The sequence below is a fragment of the Aquarana catesbeiana genome, linkage group LG06 (genome assembly GCF_042186555.1).
Source record: "Aquarana catesbeiana isolate 2022-GZ linkage group LG06, ASM4218655v1, whole genome shotgun sequence".
NCBI classification, from domain to species: domain Eukaryota; kingdom Metazoa; phylum Chordata; class Amphibia; order Anura; family Ranidae; genus Aquarana; species Aquarana catesbeiana.
In genome coordinates this window covers 334163040-334187284 of record NC_133329.1, presented here as the reverse complement: position 1 = coordinate 334187284, position 24245 = coordinate 334163040, and the positions used below count along the sequence as shown (strand labels likewise).

Sequence of the window (24245 nt, the reverse complement as noted above, 5' to 3'; positions counted from 1 at the left end):
AGGAGTGCGGAGGGTATGATGGGGGCATGTGTTTGTGGGGTGACCAGGGAGTTATGTTGGGGAGATAAGGAAAGGTAAGTGACTATGGAATGATGTCCCTCAGCTGGATGTATAAAGTGGTCTGGGGGTGATATAAGCTGGGGGGAGTTGGGGGCTGAGAAGTGGTCAGATAGTAATGTTTATAATAAATAAAAAAGCTCTTCTACTCATCTACTAATATCTATAGCAATAAATCATACAGCATTACTATTCAATGAAAACAATCTGTTATAAACTGTAAGCACATATATACATATATATAATCCAGCACTCTGTATGTACTCTACAGATGATGTGAAGGTAATGTATGACAATTCATATATTATAACCCGATGTTATCCAAGCTCTGTACAATAAGAAGTGTACACTCATCACATATACAGTACAGGGTTACATGAATGGTCACACATTACTTTCACATTATCTAATGCAGGCATGCCCAAAGTCTGGCCCGCTGCCAATTGCGGCTCACGTCCCAGTTTCGAACGGCCCGCCTGGAAATATGGACATTTATATCTTCTGTGGCTCCCAGCGAATCTCCTAGCGCCGGGGCCACAAAAGATAAATATTCTGGCTGCCTCGGAGGGGACAGAAAGAGGGCGGGACAAGTGGTGTATGTACAGGAGAATTTTCTGTTTACGCGGCGGCCTCTGTAATAGGAAGTCCCGTCTCCGTGGCAAGGGGTGCTGCATTCATGGCAATAGTGAGGCTGCATTCATGGCCGCGGCGAGGCTGCATTCATGGCCGTGGCGGGGCTGCATTCATGGCCGCGGCGAGGCTGCATTCTTGGCAGTGGCCAGGCTGCATTCATGGCCGTGGCGGGGCTGCATTCATTGCTGTGGCGGGGCTGCATTCATGGCAGTGGTGAGGCTGCATTCATGGCACTCGTGAGGCTGCAGATGGGCACTGACCCTTATTTTGCTTCACAGTTCCTTATTTAAAATTTAAGTTTTTTCCTGAAACCTCCCTCTTAAAGTGAAGGTGTGTGTTATACGCAGATAAATACGGTATATCCATATAACACACCTGAGCTCATCTCTTCACCACACACAGCCACAAAGGCAGGAGATTTCTTGTTGGGTAGTGTATTAGTGCTCGGACGAACACACTTAGACCGAATTTTAATGGTTCAAAAAATGTCAGGCAAAATGGTCGGCCCTCATGCATGTTCACTTCAAATCTGGCCCTCTTTGAAAAAAGTTTGGACACCCCTGATCTAGTGTCAGTGATTGGTGGATGTTTGTATAGACATGTGTGCTGCTCAGGAGGTATCTGTCAGCTGTGATTGCACACTCCCCCCTCCCCCATACACTCACTAGCTCGTCTGATTCTCCTGTCACCTCACTGTATCACCTGCAATACAAATACTCCTAAACTTTGCAGCTTTGCTTACTAGGAGACTTTTCTCAGGAAAAAAAAATTCAGCTCACCTCCTCTCTTCCTCTGGCCAGCCCGTCAGGAGCTTCCGTGAGCTCCGCCTCCCGATTCTCTCAGCATTCCTCACTGGTGATTGGAGGGGGGGAGGTTGAGTCAGAGATACCAGAGACTGTGCAGGAGACTGGAGGAGGGGGGGGAGACAGAAAGGAGCTTTGGATTCCAGCACACACCGCAGGCACAGTGTACAAGAAATGCAGCTGCTGCTGTCTCACAGTGGCAGGTGTGCGATGCCCCCCCCCCCGCCTGAATGGTCTCTTCCTGTTCTTGGCTGAATCATGTGCCTGGGTTACAGGCAGTACAAAACCCGGGCACATGATGCAAGACCCGTACTGTCCAGGTGAATCCCGGACAGGTGGCAACCCTAGTCTCTCCTTTGATCCAGGACTCCTCATCATTCACCGTGTAAACAATGAAGACTTTGCTAATGACCGTGTAGAAGCAAAGTTCCCTCACAGACTTCCTGGTACTTCCAGCCCTCCACTGTGGTATCACTCACCAACCTTTCTCTGCCCTGAGTCCTTGAAAACTTGACTGTACCATACGTTCCGACAGCTTCACCTGCCCTTCTGCTCTAGGAGTTCTTTACCAACGACTGTGTGATGATAAAGACATTGCCAATGACCATGTAAAGGCAAAGTTCCTTCACAGTTCCCCTGGGCCTTCTCCTGCGATCGGTGCACCCCCCCCCAGATGGGGGTGCCCTCCTGCTGCTGCTTAGTCAGCCGACAACTCCCCCCAGTGGCATGTTAGCTTATATAGGAGGCCCGTCCCCTTCCAATAGGGTTGTGAAGAACCAAGCTATCGCTTGTGAAACGTCTACCATTGCCTGTATCTGTCTGACCTTTTTGACAATAAAGATGACATTGAGATAATTTGGAGTTCCAGTGTGCGACCAATTCCTTGTTTTGTTCGTCTTCCACGGTGGTGAGCAGAGGTCTGCACCTGTGATCCATCCTGCACCTGATTTTGCCTGGAGCTGCGTGCTTCTCTTTGTTCTTTCATGACAATACCAGTTGGGGATTGGTCAGAGCTTGCAAATGAGCTGCCTGCCACTCCAGTTCTAGGCCCAACCCCACTTCCAGAACATTCTCCCTGGAAGCAGGGGAGGCGCCTCAGAACTGGAGCACAGGCGGTTACACCCACTGCTACTCTGACCACTCCCAGCCCCAAGATCAAAACAGACAGGCCTAGCTTGCAGCATAGGCCTGCCTAAATTTGCCTGTGCTGACAGTCTCCTAACAAAAACCCATTACTAGCACCTACCTATTGGTAGAGGGTGCAGGGTCGTCTTTAAGGCAGGGCAAAAGGGGCAGCTGCCCTGGGCCATGTCATTGTTGTGGGGCCCAAAGCAGCTGCCTCATACTTGCCAACTGTTCCAGTTTAAATTCCTATGTCCCTTGAAGTTTTAGTCCTGTGCAGTGTCCCGATATCTAGCTCTGCCCTATTGTGTACAGATGGCTCACCTGCAGACCCTGTGTTTACATGTAAATAACAATCATTCATATGTAAATAATGGCAGCATTCATACGTAAATAGAAGTGACTTTCATATGTAAATAGCCGAGGCCTGCGTCATTGATATGTAAATAAAGACGGCATTCATATGTATATCATGCCCCTCCTGCAGTGAGGAGAAGATGTGCTGTAACCTATAGCAACCAGTGAGCAGTATTACTGTACAGTAATTTCTAGCAACCAATCAACAAGCAGAAACCATGTACTGTAACCTCTAGCAACTAATCAGTAAGCCTTAATGTGTGCTGTAACCTCTAGCAACCTGTCAGTAAGAGGTAATTATATGCTGTAACCTCTGGCAACCAATCGAAATCGATGCCTGATCTGATGCAGTAAACTGATTTTAAATCCAACTGCTATTTACTGTACGTCTCAGAGCAGGTGGAGAGCGAAATTGCATGGGGGAGGGGGGGCCCAAGAAAATTTTTGCCCAGGGTCCAATCAATATTAAAGACGGCCCTGCTTACATACTTTGCTGCTAAAAAAACCCTTTTGGGGGAACCATTCCATATCATATTATTCGGGGTGCGCAGCAACCTTAGCTCTCTGTATTTGTATCTTTTCTATGCTATCTTCTCATGTATTTTTTTTTTTGTTTAAATCAAGTAACTTTAAGTATAAGGCATTACAATGCACAGATAGTCGGCCGTTTAGCCTTCAATAGCAAGAAAAATACCTGTCAATGCATATAATCTCCACACCAACTGTTCAACTTTCTGTATAGAGAACAGTGCGTATATCCAATGGTTAATACCTCATACTTATACTCCAAAGAATAGAAAACAAGTATATAACATACAACTAAACATCCTGGAATACTGTAAATCTTACATGAATAGCTAATGATCTAGCAGCATTTACCTTCTGAATCATTATTGATTCCATTCTTACCTTAAAATAATAAGTAGAAACCACAGGACTAGAGAACAATACCCGTATTAGTACAGCTACTGTATGTCTGTAACAATTTATCAAGAACAAGTTGTGAAGGTGTACCCCCGGTGTGTTCAGCCAACATTGCCAGATACTCACAAATTTCTTTGGATAATTCGTGTGGTAGCGTAGCTTTCACGAACAAGTATGTTGTACAAGTATGTACAAGTATTAACTGCCTGGATCCACTGTTTGTTCGTCAGAGATTGTGCAGAGTCAAAACCTTGCTATCAATTTTATGGCTAAGTATAATAGCCGAATAAGAGCTATATAAATAGGAGGGGAATATAACTCCTCATTAGGGCATTCCAACAAGCACGTCAGCAGATCCACTGCCAAATGAGCTTGATAAACACAGTTAATGATTGAGACAACATGGTTCCAGGGCCGTCTTTAATACTGATTGGGCCCTGGGCAAGCATTCCCCCCCCCCCCCCCCCATTCCAAGACATACAAAAAAAAATAGCAGGTAGACTCAAAATCAGTTTACTGCAGCAGATCATGCAGCGATTTCAACTGGTTGCTAGAGGTTGCAGCCTATCCTTACCATTCACTGACTGGTTGCTAGAGGTTACAAATTCTGCTTGCTGATTGGTTGTATCAGACTTCTCACTTACCAGACTGGTGAGTCCGCTTGGGCAGAGGGTAGGATCTCTTACGCGTCCGACTCGCGGCCCCTGGTAGAGTATACAGGAAGCACAGGAGTAGGGAGTGGCATGGGAGCCTGGTAATAGAGTCCAGATGCAGGTGGATGAGCAATCCTAAACAGCAAGGTGCAGGCTGGAACACAGGCAAACAAGACTGAACAGGGAGGTCAGGATAAAGGCTGGGTTTGGCAACCGACAGGCAACGAGGTACAATGGAGCAGGCAGAAGAATAGTCAGACAGGCCAGAGGTCAGGTGCAGGCGGAGTTCAGAGGAGTCCAGGAAGCAAGCCGGGTTAGTCAAGAGATCTGGTCTACAGGCACAGGAAACTGGTACAAGGGACGGCAGAGCTGTTGATCAGGCAGCACTGATCAGAGAGTGAGGCCAGCTTAAATAGACAGATTGGCGCCAAACAGCACGCGCACCCACACACGCCCGCACACCGGCGTGCACGCCAGGCTCGGTCGGATGATGCAAACCAGAGCCAAATGGAGCGCGCGCGCCCAAACACCAGCACGCGCCCCAAGGCCAGCCGAGCCGCACACACCAGTGCCCGCAGGAGCACGCACAACAGGACCAACAGGAACGCGCGCTGACGCACCCCGACACACACCACAGCGAGCAGCACTCCGTCTACTGAGGTAAGCTCTCTCACAGGTTGCTAGAGGTTACCGCTGTCACGTACCTGGTAGGTTTTGAGCCTGAAGTGCAGAGAGAGACCTCCCCTACGGCTCCCACTCTTGGCCCTCTGGATTGGGGACAGAGGACACGGGAGTAAGGAGTGGTATGGGTGCCTGGCAGGATCAACAGTCACCCAGAAGTCCTGGAGTGGTGGAAACTCAGGAACTGATGAGAAGACTGGAGACTGGAACGCAGACTGGAGCCAGGAACAGCAGCAAGTAAGTAGGCAGAGAACTGGAGTGCTAGACTGGAACCAGAAACTACAGCAGGTAGCAGACTGGATACTGGAATGCTGGACTGGAACCAGGAACAAAAGGAGATAGCAGACTGGATACTGGAGCGCTGGACCGGAACCAGGAACAACAGCAAGTGGCAGGCTGGATACTGGAATGCTGGACTGGAACCAGGAACAACAGTAGGTAGCAGACTGGATACTGGAGCACTGGACCGGAACCAGGAACAGCAGCAGGTAGCAGGCTGATAGCAGGTATCAAGCAGAAGGATAGTCAGACAGGCCGGTGGTCGGTATCAGGCGGACAGCAGAGGTACCAAGGATCAGACAGGAGAATGGTCTAAGCAAGCCAAAGGGTCAGATGCAGGCAGATAGCTGGATAGTCAAACAGGAAGCCGGGTCAAAAAACAGAAGGTTTCAGATCAGATCAGGTTTTGGCACACGGAACGCTGTAGAGCAGACAGCAGGGACTGAGTGTGACAGGCAGGTTTAAATAGCCGCCTGGCGCCAACGGGGTGCGCGCGTGCGTGCCCGTGCGCAGTAGCGCATGCGTGCGCGGTAGCACCCGCAGCCGTGCTCCAGTGAGCCTGGAACGCCGATTACTGGTAGGATCTTCCTGACAACCGCACATTATTACTGCTCACAAATTGGTTGCTAGAGATTACAGCACATTATTACTGCTCACTCATTGGTTGCTAAGGGTTACAGCACATCATTACCACTCACTGATTGGTTGCTAGAGATTAAAGCAGATCACTACTGTTCACTGATTGATTGCTACAGGTTACTGCACATAATTATCACTTACTGAGCAGTGGACCAATCCCAAATAAATGAGCAAGTAAAGCAGCACATTAATACACATACTACAAGAGAGCGTCAGAGACTGCAGACATACTACAGGAGAACGTCAGAGATTGCGGACATACAATAAGAGAACGTCAGAGACTGCAGATATAGTACAGGAGATGGTCAGAGACTGCCGACATACTACAGGAGAGCGTCAGAGACTTAAGACATACTACAAGAGAACATCAGGGACTGTGGATATACTACAGGAGAACGTCAGCGATTGCGGACATACCATAGGAGAACGTCAGAGACTGCAGACATAGTACAGGAGATGGTCAGAGACTGCCGACATACTACAGGAGAGCGTCAGAGACTGCAAACATACTACAGGAGAACATCAGAGACTGTGGACATACTACAGGAGAACATCAGCGATTGCGGACATACCATAGGAGAACGTCAGAGACTGCAGACATAGTACAGGAGATGGTCAGAGACTGCAGACACACTACAGGAGAGCATCAGAGACTGCAAACATATTACAGGAGAACGTCAGAGACTGCAAACATATTACAGGAGAACGTCAGAGACTGCAGACATACTACAGGAGATGGTCACAGACTGCAGACATAGTACAGGAGATGGTCACAGACTGCAGACATAGTACAGGAGATGGTCAGAGACTGCAGACATACTACAGGAGAGCGTCAGACTGCGGATATACTACAGGAGAGCATCAGAGACTGCAGACATACTACAGGAGAGCGTCAGACTGCGGACATACTACAGGAGAGCGTCAGAGACTGTGGACAGAGTACAGGAAAGCATCAGGGACTGCGGACATACTACAGTAGAGTGTCAGAGACTGCAGACATACTACAGGAGAGCGTCAGGGACTGCGGACATACTACAGGAGAACGTCAGAGAATTTTCAGCAATGCACACTTTTACAGTTGAAAAACACAGCTCAGGGTTCAGGATAGCAGTCAGGCATTCTATGGGTGTAAGGACATACCTGGCCAGCTGGGCTCACCATACACTTTCAGAGGCAGGGCTCCCACTCTGATCATTGCTCTCACTTCAGCTGCTCCCTCCCGAGCATACAGGCTGCATAGGGTGGCGGTCAGAGCATCAGTGGAGCTCCCAGCCCTGCCCCCTGTATACTGGCTGGGGAATACAGAGGTCTGAGCATACAGGCTTCATGGGGCGGGGTCAGAGTGTCAGTGGAGCTCCTGACCCCACCTCGTCTGCTGGCTCGGCTTGCTCGGGAATACAGCCTCCCATGTCCTCTGTGCGCTCTGCAAGCCTTCATCCAGGCCCCAATTCGTGGGCAGCACGGGTTGAAGCGGAGGCTGCTTTGGGCCCCCCAACAAAGAGTGGGCCCAGGGCAGTTGCCCCGTTTGCCCCGCGTTAAAGACGGTCCTGCATGGTTCCAATATCTCACTAGTTTAGGACATTTCCATGCCATGTGGATGAAATATCCAGGATGAACCTGACATTTAGGGCAAAGGAGGGACTCTCGTCTACCCCACTCGTGAAGCTGTACTGGAGTTCTATATGTTCGATGTATAATAAACAGATGGGACAATTTTTGAGCTGCTGACACCAACACCAGAGGACCAGCCTCAAGTATTTTATCCCATGTTTCTCCATCAATAGGCCCAACGTCTCTCTCTCTCATTTTCCTCGACAGGGCAAAAGATCAGGGGCCTGTATGTAAGTCAGTAAATGTGCATAAATCCTAGATATAATACTCTTTTTTTTCAGATTAGTAAAAATGGATTCAAGACAAGTATCTGTCTTGACTACCGACAGCGTGACGCAGCTGTAAATACTGATAGTGATAATTCCTTAGCAACAGGAATTCTGCCAACAACTGAACATATGATTTCAGCTCGGAATCATCAAATAGTTGGGATATGTATTTAACTCCGGCATTTATCCACACAGAGTGGTCACTAAGTTTAGCTAACTTTGTGTAGAATCGATTATACCAAATAGGCGTACTGGGAGGAAAACCTGTTAAACCCAGTCTCTGTTTAGTGATTCTCCAAATACGTTTGTGAGTGTAGGACTAGGACAGTCCAATCTCCTTGTTTCTTAGGATAGTGCAGAGTGGTAAGTTTTTCATGAGCCACTCAATTTTTCGAGATAAGAGCTTGCAATTGTGAGTCTATACAATGGAACCAATAATTGGATATCCATATAGGGAAATGATGTAATATATATAATAACTGAGAGGCCCAAATCATTTTAGTCAAATTGGCACGCCCTGTCACCATCAATGATAATTTACATCAACTGACACATTTATGTTTAAATTTCCGTAAGATAGGTTTAAGGTTCAAAAAAATAAAATCCCATGGGTCACCTGTCACTATTATGCCCAAATTTTTGAAAGATGTAACCATCTGCACTTGAGTTACACTCTGTGGTAAGGCTATATGTAGTGGGTCTAGAGGAAGGAGATCTGACTTGTGCCTGTTAATGGCTGCATCAGTTTTCAATAAGCTTCATCACCGCTGTCAGAGAGCCTGCAGTGTCTCCTAAATATAACAAATGTGTCATCTGCATAGAGTGAGATTTTATCTTCTCTATGCCTTTGTTGAAATACAATAATGGTCAGTTAAGCTCTAACTATTGCCACCAGTGGTTCCTGCTCTAAGGCAAGGAGGAGGGGCGACAAAATGCACTCTTGCCTAGTGCTGCAAAACAATGTTAAAGATTCTGATAAAGAATCATTTTTTATAATTATCATGGTAGGTTTCATTATATAAAAGCTGTACCCAGGAAATAAACATGTTTCTGAGCCCAACATCACGTAATACCGGCCACAGGTATCACCACTCGACGCTGTCAAAAGCTTTGGCAGCGTTGAGGGAGAAAATGGCTCTGTTTCCTGGATTGTCTACTGGAATTTGAATGTTTAGCCTCTGAATATTTAATATTTAAAGCCATGGATCTGCCCAGGTTAAATCACACTGGTCCAAATGTACCAGCCCGAAGATAACCCCTGCCAATCTGGTAGCTAACACCCAGGCCAGTAGCTTAACGTCAGAGTTAAGTAACGAAATAGACCTATATGAATCAGGCTGTAAAGGATCCTTGCCAGGCTTAGGGAGTACCACCACTTCTACTTCATTCATTGAAAGAGGTAGACAACTATTCCCAAGGGCATCATTCAGTGTTTCCAGAAGGACAGGCAAAAGAGTTTCGCCATACTTTTTATGTTTCCGCTGGCAAACCATCTGCTCCCGGGGACTTACTATTGGCCATCTGTGTCGCTGCTAGGGAAAGATCCTCTAGTGTAAGAGGAGCATTTAACATATGGAAGTTTTTCCGTTTAATTAGTGGGAGGGAGCATTGATCCAAAAATTGGGCAATAGCTTCTCCCGTGGGATGTAGAAATGTATAAATCTAATAAAAAATTAGAAAAGACTGAGGAAATTTGATCTTGGCTGTAAACCGTCTCACTGGTTAAGGTCTGAATGGCGTCCACATTGGAAACACCCTGTTGGGCACGGGCTATAAATGCTAATAAATTGCCTGTATTTTCCCCTTCATTGAAGTAATGCAGCTGTATAAAAAAACGGATTTTTAAAACAGCTTACCTGTAAAATCCTTTTCTTGGAGTACATCACGGGACACAGAGCACCATAATAATGACTATGTGGGTTATACGCTTACCTTTAGGTTATTGGACACTGGCAACCAATAGTAAGACGGTTCCTCCCATATAACCCCTCCTATACCGGAAGTACCTCAGTTTTGTAGCAAGCAATGACGATCCCAGAAATAGGGGAGGGACCTCTGTGTCCCATGATGTATTTCAAGAAAAGGATTTTACAGGTAAGCTGTTTTAAAAATCCATTTTTCTTTATCGTACATCACGGGACACAGAGCACCATAATAATGACTATGTGGCAGGCATGTACTGGCCATCAGGACAACAGGGAGTTTCCCGGTGGGCCGATGGCTCAGTGGGCCGGTTTCAGTGACAGCCTGTCAAAGTAATGGCTGCACGGTTCGCCCTCAACCTCACACATTGATGTGAGAAAGATGAGAAAAATACAGAGGAGAATAAGTGAAATAATAAAAGAGGTTAGTGTTATGCTACTTATGTTTTTTTGCACAATTGCGTATAGTTTATATACTGTTTTTGTGCTTGTTTGCACAATTAAAGTGGGCCGGTCTGGATGAAGTCCAGGGCCAAATTTTTGTCCCAGTCCAGCCCTGCTATGTGGGATGTCCTAAAGCAATGCATCTGAGGGGGGGGGACACATTATCCCTAAGCCCAACGGGCCTGAGACTATAAAGCTGCCTGCAACACGCTGTGGCCAAAACAGCCTCTCTTTGAGATCTCATATCCACCTGGTAAAACCTGGTGAACGTATGAACTGAAGACCAAGCAGCCGCTTTGCAAACCTGAGCCATAGACACCTGTTGGCGTACTGCCCATGATGCACTAATCCCTCTAGTGGAATGTGCTTTTAAATCCCGGGGTGGAACCCTGCGCTCTAATCCATACGCTTGGATAATAGTCTGACGAATCCACCTGGATATAGTTGAACTTGTTGCCGGCTGTCCTTTTTTAGGACCTTCAGGCAAGACAAAAAAAACAGTCAGTCTTCCGAAAGGGAGCTGACATTTCCAAGTAAACTTTTATCGCCCTCACCACATCCAGTGAGTGAAGCGACCTTTCCTCCCTAGTCTTAGGGTTTGGAAAAAAGGAAGGTAAAATGATTTCCTGACGCCTCCATGGCAGCACACATTGGGTTGTGACTCCGCCCCCACAACCTGACAGGATTGGTTAGCTATAAATTTGAAGGGGAGACACCCCGCTGCATTCTCTTTTTTATCCTCATCTGACAGATTGGGATAAGCAAGCTTGCTCCTGTTATCAAGATTAAAGAAAAAGCCTCTTACCACACTCGCCCCAGCAGGTTCAAGCCTCTCCTGTTTGGAAGTCCCTCCTGTACAGTCTCTAAAGGAGCTTCTATGGAGGGAACCCCCGGTCTGGTGGTGTCAGGGGGCGTCTGGACGTCTGGCACAGTAAGCTTTAAAGAAGCTTCATATACTGCAGTGGTCTCCTTTCTTCTTTGCCTGTACCTTTTTTCTGTTAATATAAGTTTTTTCCCCTGCTTAGGGGGATTGCTGGCACTTGCTGTCCACCGCTGTGGAACCGTCATGGCCGCCGACGCTCCTCCTCTGCTCTGCAATTGTGTTCAGAGCGAGGTACTGCCTTGGGAAGGTTATGCCCTTCTCCAAGATGGAGTCGAGGCATTTGGGAACGCTCTGCGTATGCGCGGGAGCGTCATTTTGCCGCGACGGCGGCAAGTTTAAAAACACAGTCATTTCTGTGTTTTTTTGCTGAGGATTTCTAAAAAGAGCTGGATTTTGCCGTGTGTTGCTCTGCTTTGCCAGAAAACAACTCAGCAAGCCCAGGTAAGTTGGACCATCTAACTAGACTGTCTAGTGCTCTTTTAAAACTAAAAAAAAAAAAAAAAAAAGAATATATATATATTTTTTCTTATTACTCTTCAGACTTCCTGTCACTATCACTATGGAGACCACTGCCCGCGCAGACCACCATCAGCAAACGAGGCAAGAGGCCATCCGTCATTGGTAAGTATTAAAGAAGGGGAGAGAAAAAAAGAGCCGAACCACTAACGCTGTGTTTTTGGCAGCCCTACCAGGTCAAGAGCCGCAAGTTCCAGGCGTGAAGGGAGATCAAGTCATGCGTCAAGCAAGAAGTCTAGCAGAAGCCGTTCAAGATCTTCTTCCCGCCACTGAAGACATAGCCGCTCACGTCACAGCCGCTCACGACGCAGCCGCTCCCGTCATATTCGGTCACACCGCAGACGGTCACCTTCATCACACCGCCATAGCCGCCACACCCGTCCTGCAGCAAACGCTTGCTGGATATGTGGTGCGCCGGCCTTGCCAGATAAACTAGTCTGCAGATCCTGCTTCAATGAAGCAGCAAAGGACAAAGAACTAGACGCTAGAGTGGCTACGGAGCTCATAAGAGAATCTGTGCGGGAATCCATAAGGGAGACAACGGCACCACTAATTGATAGGCCTATGCCCAGCACATCGGTAGCGGACGACCATTAGCCCCAGGCATCAGAACCCTCCTCAGGAGATGAGGATCAGGACATGTCAGCAGGTCTTGATTTCTCCCTTGTACAGCCTTTCTCAAAGTCAGTTAAAGAAGCGATAGGCTGGGAAGAAGATAAAGTGGAACCGCAGAAAGTTCGGAAATATTTCCCAAATTTAAAAAAAGAACCAGAGAATTTCCCTTTTATAGGTGAACTGGAGGATCTAATTAAAGATGAGTGGGAAAGATCTGATAAGCGGGCCAGTCTCACCAACAGACTGACAAAGATGTAACCTCTGAAGGAGTCAAAAGTCAATTCATTGATGAACGCCCCAGTAGTTGACTCCTCCTTGATGCGTCTTGCATGGCATGTCACTCTGCCTATTGAAGACGCGGTTTCCTTTCGGGATGTTCTGGATCAGAAATTGGATCTGGAATTAAAGAAAGCATATTCCACGTCTGGGGGCGCTTGCAGACCAGCAATTACCACAGCATCAGTGGCTAAAGCCATATCAGGTTGGGGACCCGGGTGGAGAAGGATCTCCAAGACGGTGCTGAAGTAGACAAAATAATATCTTCTCTTCAGGAGATCAAGTTGGCAGGCGACTTTGTGGCAGAAGCTTCAGTGGATATTATAAGATCCTCGGCAAGATCAATGCTAGCCTCAGTCACGGCAAGAAGGGCCCTGTGGCTAAAACCATGGATGGCCGATACTGCATCTAAAACAAACTGGTGCAGAATTCCATATGATGGCTCAAACCTGTTCGGGTCTAAATTGGACACAGCTATCTTGAAGGTAACAGGAGGGAAGTCGGGATTAATTCCCTCAGACAGGAGACCCAAGGCCCAAAAGGGTCCGTCCTTCAGGAGCAACCTTCCTGAGAAATATAAGGAAGCTAGCACCTACCGTCCCGGTAGGGAGTTTAGAAGAGACTGGAAAAACACAAGACCTTCCTTCCTAAGGATGCAGAAGTCCAAGCCTACCCTGGCAGGGGAGCAGAAGTCCTTTTCAAGGTTCGCCTGCCCACCCAGCACAGGTGGGCGCCAGGCTCAAGGACTTCGTACAGATTTGGTCAAGCCATATAAAGGACCCGTGGACTCTTTCCACAATCAAATTTGGACACAAGTGGAAGTTTATGGGCAAACTTCTGAGAAATCACTTCCAATCAACAAGACTGCCATCTTCACTAATCAAGAGGAAGTTACTATTAAAATATATAGTGGAATTGAAGGAGAAAGGGGCAATCCTGGAGGTTCCATCAGATCAAAAGGGGAGGGAGTTCTATTCCCCACTATTTTTGGTAAAGAAGAAGACCGGAGACTTACACCCTGTATTGGATTTAAAAAATCTCAACAGGAACATAAAAATAGAGGCCTTCAAAATGGAGAGCCTGCAGTCCATACTTCTGGCAGTGAACCTGGGCGACTGGATGCTCTCAGTAGATTTATCGGACGCTTACCTACATATCCCAATTCATCCCGCCTTTAAAAAATTCCTCCGATTTGCCATCAACAAAAGGCACTTCCAATTCCAGTGCCTTCCTTTCGGCATCTCGTCGGCTCCCAGGACATTCACCAAGGTCCTCCTACCCCTGGTTGCAATCCTCAGGGAAAAGGGTCTGCGAGTCCACCATTATTTGGACGACATCCTACTACTCTTACTCACGACTCTCCAGGACTTCGGTTGGCTAGTCAACTGGAAAAAGAGCAGTCTACAACCCACGCAAAATATGGTATTCCTGGGAGCGGATCTGAACACCAAATTGAACAGGGTACAACTCCCTCAGGAGAAGATTAAGGCTCTAGTACAGAAGATGCGGAGATTACTATCAGCGAGGCATCTTCCAGCCAGAACCTGCTTGAGTGTGCTAGGGTCCATGGCTGCAACCCTGCCCACGGTGCAGTGGTCACAATGGCACATGAGAGTCCTGCAAAACTTCTTTCTGAGGCAGTGAGATGGAGTATCGATGCGTCAGACCATTACCATCTCCAGACCAATGAAGCAATCAGTGTGGTGGTGGACACACTTGACCAACCTCAGGAAATACAAGCTGATAGTTCCCTCAGATCCGATAATAGTCACTTCGGATGCCTGTCAGAGCGGCTGGGGAGCTCACTGTCAAGATCAAGCAGCACAGGGCCGATGGCAGTTCCAGGCCCAGGATATAGTATCGAATATACTGGAACTCAGGGCAGCTTTCCAGGCCCTCATGGCATTTGCACCAGTCCTCAGAGGGAAGAACGTGCTTATCCGGATGGACAAGGTGGCAGTGTCCTACATCCAGAGGCAAGGGGGTACCAAGAGTCTCACACTGATGGAGGAAGTCCGTCCTATCTTGAAATGGGCACAGGCACACCTAGCTGACTTAAAAGCAATATATGTTCCGGCGGCACAGAACATGTTAGCTTATTACCTGAGTCGAGAGACTATTTCGAACAACGAATGGTCCCTGAGTCTCCAGGCCTTTTCTCTTCTTACGGAGACATGGGGAGTGCCAGAGATCGACTTAGCAGCCACACCTGCGAATAAGAAGTGTCGGAGGTTTCTGTCCAGAGCATCGTTCCCTTCAGCCGAAGGGATAGATTGTCTAATTCACCAATGGAACTTCAAGTTGGGGTACATATTCCCGCCAACTCCGTTAATTGTGAGATTCCTGTCCAGGCTTCGGAGACCTTCAGCCACGGTAATCGCGGTAATTCCTCTTTGGCCGAGAAGACCATGGTTCACGACCCTATTGCAGCTCAGCCTTCAACCTCCAATCCTTCTTCCGGTAACTCCGGATTTGCTATTTCAAGGCCAATTTCTACACCCAGCTCCAGAGAAGTTGCATCTGACGGCATGGAAGTTGAAAGGGTTAGGTTAAGGGAACAAGGCTGCTCTCAGGAAGTAATATCAACTCTGATGCAAGCCAGGAAAAGTACCACCAACACCACCTATACAAGAATTTGGAACAAATTCTTTACCATGGCACAGCAGAAGGGATGGGATCCTATTGCTCCAGAACCCTCTCAAATCCTAGAGTTCCTCCAGTCAGGAATCAACAAAGGTCTAAGTTCAAGTACCCTTAAGGTACAAGTATCCGCCTTGTCGGCCAAAACAGGCACTAAATGGGCATTACATTCGCTGGTAATCCAATTCCCAAGAGCCTGTCTGAAAATCAAACCTCCCAAGAAACCAGCTTTTCCATCATGGGATCTCTCAGTAGTTCTCGATACCTTCACCAATCCTCCTTTTACTCCATCTGAATCAATCTCTCTGTGGGATCTGACTCTAAAACTGTCTTTTCTCATTGCAATTACGTCAGCAAAGAGGGTATCTGAAATCCAAGTACTGATGGCATCTGAACCTTACTTAGTATTCTTTCCTGATAAAGTAGTACTAAGACCTTCAGACCACTTCATCCCGAAGGTAGCAATTTCCTTCCACTACAACCAAGACATTGTCTTGCCATCCTTTACTAATGATCAAGGTGAACCTCATCCCCTGGATGTTAAAACAACCATCATTAGTTACCTGCAGGCTACAAATCCTTTTAGGAAGACGGACACCCTCATGGTCATTCCACATGGAAACAGACGAGGTCAAGCGGCTACTTCACGTACTATCGCCTCCTGGTTAGTCAAGTCCATCAAGAAGGCATACTCCATGCATCATCTGGCAATTCCCGGAGGCATCAGGGCTCACTCGACCAGGGCAGTGGCTACTTCCTGGGCAGCGTATTGCAGGGTTTCACCGGAGACGATTTGCAAAGCAGCAACTTGGTCCTCCAGACACACTTTCATTTCTCACTATAGAGTGGATTCTGCTCACTTGGCTATGGCAGGCTTCAATAGATCTGTTGTTAGAGCCAATTCTTCTGCATTATAAGGAATAAATATTATTTTCTTGCACCCAACCGACTGGCGAGTTATTTCCCAGTGTGTGCTGCCATGGAGGCGTCAAGAAAACGGAAAATTGTATACTCACCTTTCCGTAATTTACCTTTCCTGACGCCTCTCCATGGCAGCACACAGATTCCCACCCCGTTTTATGGTGATATATTTACAGAGAATGCAGCAGGGTGTCTCCCCTTCAAATTTATAGCTAATCAATCCTGTCAGGTTGTGGGGGCGGAGTCACAACCCAGTGTGTGCTGACATGGAGAGGCGTCAGGAAAGGAAAATTACGGAAAGGTGAGTATACAATTTTCCGTTATCCTGATTCAAATGAAATTTGGAAACCACCTTCGGTAGAAATTCCGGACGAGGGCACATGACCACTCTGTCCTGATGAAGAATCATAAAAAGTTCTTTGCAAGAAAGGGCGGCCAATTCTGACACCCTTCTATGCGATGTTATAGCCACCAAAAAGACACATTTTCTGGTCTATAGGACAAAAGGAATATGCCTAATAGGTTCAAACGGTTGATTCTGTAAGGCTGACAGTACCAAATTTAGGTCCCAGGGACATAAAGGTGGTTTAACCGGCTGCCTCAAGTGTGTTACACCCTTGACAAAGGTTCGCACCATAGAATGGGATGCAATTGGTCTTTGGAAAAAACTGATAAGGCCGAAATCTGTCCTTTAATTGTCCCTAAGGGCGAGCTGCAAGTCTACTCCTGCTTGCAGAAAGGGGAGAGCCCTTCCAATCGTATACCTACGAGGGTTCCATTTTCTTTTCTCACACCAAGAAATGTATGACTTCCAGACTCTATAATAGATAGCTCTAGAAACTGACTTTCTAGCATTTATCAAAGTAGACAAGACTGAACCCATAATACCACTGTCTTTCAATATTCTGGTCTCAATAGCCAGGCCATCAAATTCAGCAACCATAAAGAAGGATGGAATGTGGGCACTTGAGACAACAGGTCTGGACGGCAAGGAAGGACCAATGGGTCCTCTACTGCCAACTTCACAATCACCGAGTACCATGATCTCCTGGGCCACGCTGGGGCCACTAGGATCACCGGCTTTCGTTCCTCCTGTATTCTGCGTAGTAAGTGCGGCAGAATTTGGATCGGAGGGAAAGCATATATCAGAGAATACTGATCCCAAGGAACTACTAATGCGTCTATCCCAACAGCAAGTGGATCCTTGGTCCTGGATACAAACTTGTCCAGTTTGGCATTGAATCTGAATGCCAGCAGATCCACATCTGGGGTCCCCCAGTATTGGCAGATCTGTAGAAAAACCTCGGGATGCAGGGACCATTCCCCTGGTAACAATTTCTGGCGACTTAGGAAATTCGCCTGCCAATTGTCCACCACAGGAATAAACACTGCCGACAGAAACAGCACATGTTTTTCTGCCCAAGTCAATATATGATCTACCTCTCTTTGGGCTGCTCGACTCCTGGGACCTAGCTCGTGGTTGATATATGCCACTACCGTGGAGTTGTTGGACTGGACTCTGACAGGAAGACCCCGCAATCTGGATGTCCAGAATCGCAGAGCTAGAAGAGCTGCCCGAATCTCCAATAGATTGATGGGCAGGGTCCTTTCTGTCTGGGACCATATTCCCTAAACAGACGCTTCCTCTAGGACTGCTCCCCAACCGAAAAGACTGGCGTCCGTGGTTAGGACCTTCCAGGTTACCGGTGGGAAAGATTTCCCTCTTTCCAAGTTGCTGGTTCATAACCACCAAGAGAGGTTCCATAGAACCTGTGGAGATAGAACCATAGGCTGATCCAGGGTTCGAGCTGACTTGTCCCAGGCTTTTAGAATACTGTTCTGGAACACCCTGGAGTGGAACTGTGCATATGGCACTGCACTGAAGGATGACACCATTTTGCCTAGTAACCTCATGCACAGCCGAATAGAAGGTGTTAGTTCTTTTTTCACCTTCTGTACAAGTTCCACTATGGAGGCAACCTTTAAGGGAGGAAGAAACACCCTTTCTTGGGCGGTGTCCAAGACCAGACCCAGATACACCAAGGCTTGGGTCGGACAAAGAGCTGACTTGTCCATATTTAGCACCCAACCTAGGCGTTGTAAAACTGTACTGTTCTTGACACGTTTTGAACCAGTATGGGGCGAGAACATTCCCTTAGAAGATTGTCCAGATATCCTACTACGGAGACTTTCTGAGACCTTAGGGAAGCCAACACCGGGGCCAGAATCTTTGTGAAAACCCTGGGGGCCATGGCCAGACCAAAAGGTAGTGCCACAAATTGGAAATGACTGCCCTCTACAGTGAAGCGTAAGAACCTTTGATGTGGACCGAAGATCAGCACATGAAGGTACGCGTCCTTGATATCTCTGGACGCTAAATAGTCTCCCTTTCTCAGGGACTTTATTATCAAACGAACCGACCCCATGCGGAAAGATCGGACGTCTACAAAGAAGTTGAGAGCCTTGAGGTCCAAAATGGGCCTTACTTCCCAACTTGGTTTCGGCACGGTAAATAGGTTTGAGTAAAATCCCTTGAATCTTTCCTTGTGCGGAACCTTTACAATTACCCCCTGCATCAGCAGATGGGGTAAAGCTAGGAATTGGCATCTTCTTTTCTCTGGATCCGATGGAACCCTTGAGTACAGAAACCGATTCGGGGGGATCTCCCGGAACTCTATTCTGTAACCGTATTTTACAGTGGAAATGACCCATCTGTCTTGAACCAGTTCTTCCCAGGCCTCCCCAAACAGCTGAAGCCTGCCCCCCACCCGTGAGAGCGGGGGCGCCCCTCCACAAGGTAGACTTGGAGTTGGGCTTGGGTGTCTTTTGGGTCCAGGGTTTCTTCTGACCCTGGGGTCTTTTAAACCCAGACGGCTGAGGCCGTCGATACCGCTTAGGAGAAGAAGCACCAGGTCCTGGAGCATTAGGAATTTTATAAGAGGGTTGCTTCCCTTTCTTTTTAATAGGGAGCAGGGCACTCTTTCCTCCAGAGATCTTTTGGATATACTTATCCAGATCCTCGCCAAACAAGCGCTCTCCATGGAATGGAAAAGCTGTGAGTAGCCTTTTGCATGGCGTCTCAGCAGACCAGTTCTTTAGCCACAAGACTCTGCGCATATGAATCGACAGTAACACAAAACGAGACATCTGTTGGCTTGAGTCTTTTAATGCGTCTACTGCAAAACATAAGGCATGAGGAATCTCTGATAACTCCTCGGCAGATTCCTCCTGGCAAGGTATGTTCCTTACCGACCTTTTAAAGCGATTCTTTAGGGATTGGCAAATCCCAGTAGCTGCAACTGCTGGCTGAACTGCTGCACCAGCCACTGAAAAGGAGGCCTTTAATAAGGACTCTAGCTTTTTATCAGCCGGAACCTTGAATACCTGGGCATTATCCACTGGACAGGTTAAACTTTTATTTACAGAAGATATGGCAAAAGGTATGCCCCATTTCTTGCTGAACTTCTCCTCCATAGGATTTAAGACAGAAAACCTTTTTGGAGGTAAGTATATCCTGTCAGGGTGCTCCCAGTCCGCGTAAACCACCTGCTCCAGTAATGGATGCAAAGGGAACGCTTGGGAAATTTGCTGAGGTCGCAAAGATCCCAAAGTAGAACAGGAGAGTGCAGACTCCTGAACCGGGGGTAACTTAAACCCAATTCGTACCATCTCAATTAGAGATTGGATAAACAAATTTTTGGGAATGGGAGGCTGACATTGGCTCTTCAGAGCCAGAGTCCTCAGCCGAGGATCCTTCAGCCTCTCCTTCCTCTCGGTCCTTCATGACCACCTTTTCCAAATCTTCTGCCCATTCTGGTTCCAGATCACCTGGACCCATCTGGCTATAAAAGAGTCCTGGTGCTCTAGTGACTCTTCACTTGGCCCAGGCTCAGGGGAGGGAGATCTATTATGCTTCCTCCCGCCCGTGTTACAGAGGCAATCATGCCAGCTATTTTGCCCTCAAGGCCCGCTAAGGCAGATGCCAAATCCTTTGTAACATAAGCCGAGGCAGGTATATTAGTAGTGGCCCTTATGCCTGACAAATGCAATGGCTCAGCCAGGCCAGATGCCATAGGTCTTTCAGGAGAAACTGAGGCTGCATCAGCATGGGGTTGGTCTCCTGTTTCTAAAGGAGGTACTCTTACCCTTGTGCTTGCCTTGTTCCCTATACCTCGTTTTCTGGAAGACATAGCTTACACACGAGGAAGAAAAGGAGTACTCCCCACAAACTATAACCAGCCTTTAACCTGTTACCACTGTGTCCAAGACCACCAGACTCACGTGCCCAACTATCGCTCTGTGTTGTCCACACACGTGCCAGGAGCCCCATGCCTATAAAGCATTAGCTTGAGAGTGAGCGCGCGCATCAGCGACCGGCGGCACGCCCACCGCACGGAGCATGCGCTGTCCTGACACCCGTGGCGCATCTGCGATGCATACAGTAGCGGCGCACACAGACGGCGCACACCAGGGGCGTGCACACACGCCGGCGGCACGCACGCGGCGGGCACGTGGCGCGCATGTGCATGCACACACTCACGCATGCCAGTATTCAAAAAAATAGGCGCCGCTAAATCTGTATTTAAATGAATGATTGGAATGAAACCTTCAGATGTGCTTCAATGGATCTCATGAAGGGCGTAAGCTGACTAGCCCGAAACGTAATCCATCCATCCATGTCTGAATCTACTCATGTCTGAAACTGTGTAGGCATTTGTTGCCTTTGATACTGCTTGAAAGGATTATACTTGCTTTGTAAATCTCTCCTGAAGACATTGTGAAATAAAGCAAAGAAGTTTTTAAGTGCAGCAACCTCTTGGAATTTTATATATATATATATATATATATATATATATATATATATATATATATATATATATATATATAAATCCCAAAGGGGGTACTCACCATCCCAAGCAGCAGGGCCTGTCTTACCAGGCCCAATCTTCCCCCATCACGGCGGGGAGCGCCTCTAAGGACCTTCAGGGACTGGGTCCCCCATATATTGGGGTCCACACCCCTGGACCTGTAAAGCACCCTTTCTGGTTTACCTTGGGCAAGATTGACCAGGAATACCAACGTAACAAGGGTACAGCGCCTATATAGGACACATTACAAGCAATACCTCGTTCTTGAACCGAGGTTCGGGTACCATCCACTTTAGCTTTGTTAAGCCATCCGAATGGATCTGATTATAAGGCCCTCAGTGGGACATTTTTTTTGAAGAAATTTGAAGAGCTTCAACAGCCATGACCATCACCTTCAAGACACTGGCGAAAAAACTGAGGTACTTCCGGTATAGGAGGGGTTATATGGGAGGAACCGTCTTACTATTGGTTGCCAGTGTCCAATCACCTAAAGGTAAGCGTATAACCCACATAGTCATTATTATGGTGCTCTGTGTCCCGTGATGTACGATAAAGAAAAAAACGTTTATTTTCAGCTGTTGTAATGGAAACTTGCTGATATAGGGCTTGGGGCTCTAACCATTTATGTTCAGAGTCTACTGTAGGGTTAGTGAGGTACATCTCTTCTGCCTTACCAGCCTTACTGAGCACAAGATTTTCCCAATCTTTGGTTTTAGATTTAATAGCAGAAATCTTTTTAATAATGAATCTTGTAAGATGAGCTTTTAGGGCATCCCAAACCACTGTGGGCGTAGCTGTACCTCGATTGCATTTTAGAAACTCTGAGTATGGGATCAGATTCTGGGAATAATGTGAACCAAAAGGGATTAACTTTCCATAACTTAATCTTATGGGTGTTAGAAATAATAACAACCACATTAGGAAGGGAATGATCAGATATGTTACGGGGAGCATATGCTATAGAGGCAAATATAGACTGAGGAATTGCCCCGACACATATCTATGCGAGATAAAGCTTTGTAAGTTGCAGAGTAACAAGAAAAACATTTCATATTGGGATCTGAAAGCAGTAGTGGCTGGTGGGGTTTTCCTTTGGGGGGGCGGCAAACAAGCACCCCCCCTTCCGGGAGGCGGGATTGAAAGACATCAACCCCCCGAACTGCGGCACGGGATTGAAAGACATCCAGCCCAGTACTCCCCACCCTGCTCGCAGGACTCACAGACATCACTCCCCACCAGTCTACCTGATCTAGGGCTGGGGCGTTCTCTCCTCCTCTCTTCTGGTGCGGGCAGGGCTCTGGTGTCCACTCCTCCCACGGCCTCTTACGTTTCCTCTCTGTTCCTCCAAAGCTAGGCATCCAATAGGTTAGCCTGACGCTTTGGCCAATCGGGAAACAGGTCTCAAGACCTGCCTCCTGATTGGCGGGGAGGAACTTTAGTGTGAAAATAGCGAAAATTAATTTGCTATCGTCACACATTGGGTGGGATGGGGGAGCACTCTCTGTGCCCCAAACCCACCCTATTTTGAATCCTAGAGCCTCTGGCTCTAATCGGTGCTTCAAAAGACACAACCCCCTTCCCATCCCCGCAATTGTAAAAAAAGTGTCCTGAAAGGGGCAGGGTGCATGGTTCCAAATGCAGCTCAGATTGGGAAGCTTAGAACAATGAAAGTTTTGTCTCAGGAAATGTCACTGATGCAAGCTTGATTGTTGGTTATACATAGTTGATAACAATGAAAAGTTATTAGGAGTAACCCCTGAAGAGAATAAGTAGAAAAAAGTGATAAACTCAGGCTGCTCTCACACTGAATGTGTCAGCTGTTAGCGGGAAAGCACCACTCGTTTTAGCGCCACTTTACTGTTTGTTTTTTACTTTTTACTATTGTTCAAGCAGCACTTTTGCGGCCGATAGCGGGGTGCTTTTAAGCCCAAAAAAAAGGTTTAAAGACTCCTGTGTTGCGCCGCCTCCCATTTATTGCAATAGGCAGGCGCATTTTGGGGAGCGCTGTATACAGCGCTCCCAAACCGCCCCAAAGAAGTTGCTTACAGGACTTTTTCTGACCTCCCGAAAGCACACCACCCAGGTGTAAAAGCACACATTGTAATGAATGGGAGGCAGTTTTCAGGCATTTTACAGGTGCTATTTCTAGTGCTAAAATGCCTGAAAACTGCCTCAGTGTGAAAGGGGTCTCAGTGTGCTGCCCACTAATTGATACAGAGTCCGTGGCCAAAAAGGGGGCATAGTCAATAAAGTGGGTGTTACTTTATGGTGTGTTGCTTGCAGTTTGGCACCATTTCCTTTTTGCTACATAATAGGGCCTGGAGGTAGACAAACGAGAAAACGGAAAATTTATATCAAATACCGTAATTTTCCTTTCCTGATAGGCTCTATGGCAGCATATGTGTTGGTTAGGCCCGCCTCCATAACTACCCAATAGGACCCCTCTCCCATAAATCTATGCTCTAGGCTGCTATCCATGTTCCATAACTAGCCTACTTCAGACATTTGGGAGGGACTCCTGCTACCATGGAGCCTATCAGGAAAGGAAAATTACGATAAGTATTTTGATATAAATTTTCAGTTTTCCTGACAGGCTCCATGGCAGCATACGTGTGGGAAATAACTCGCCAAACACACCCGGGTGGGCAAAATGTTTGAGCAAAGAAACCAAAATTTATTTAACATTGTCAACCGACAATACTTGTAAACCAAAATTAATGGATGACAAGAGGCCGCTCTACAAATGATTTCAGGTGCGACATACCGAGAAGCTGCCAAAGAGGTCAAGATACTCCAGGTCAAATGAGCCGTCACTGCCTCTGGAGGAGCCAAGCCCTTTGCCTTGTATGCCCTCTGAATGGTCTGCACAATCCAGGAAGAAATTGATATGACCGAAGCTCACATTCCTTTGTTTTTACCATGGAGAAGGACGAAGAGAAATTCTGTTTGTCTGAAAGAAGCCTGTTTTAGAGTATGGCCTACATCAAGAGGATGAACACCCTGATTGTCTGTTTTAAAAATAGGAAGCACAATCTCTTGGTTTTCATGGAAGACTGAGGTCACTTTAGGGTTTGACCCCAACATGGGAATCAACACTGCCCTGTCTGGGAAAAAAGTCAGAAAAGGCTCCTC

The 24245-nt window shown here is 47.2% G+C and overlaps 1 protein-coding gene across 4 annotated transcripts in view; it reads right to left on the bottom strand.

Moving 5' to 3' along the window:
- Nucleotides 1–24245, bottom strand: part of LOC141147786 (intelectin-1-like) — a 175154-nt gene that overhangs the window by 142767 nt on the left and 8142 nt on the right. Inside the window, exon 1 of one of the 4 annotated variants that reach the window (XM_073634964.1) lies at nt 4541–4643. The exons of 1 other annotated variant lie outside the window; for it this stretch is intronic. The gene's annotated coding sequence lies outside the window, so the exon portion shown is untranslated. 2 more of the 4 variants (XM_073634962.1, XM_073634960.1) reach the window with 2 other exon arrangements.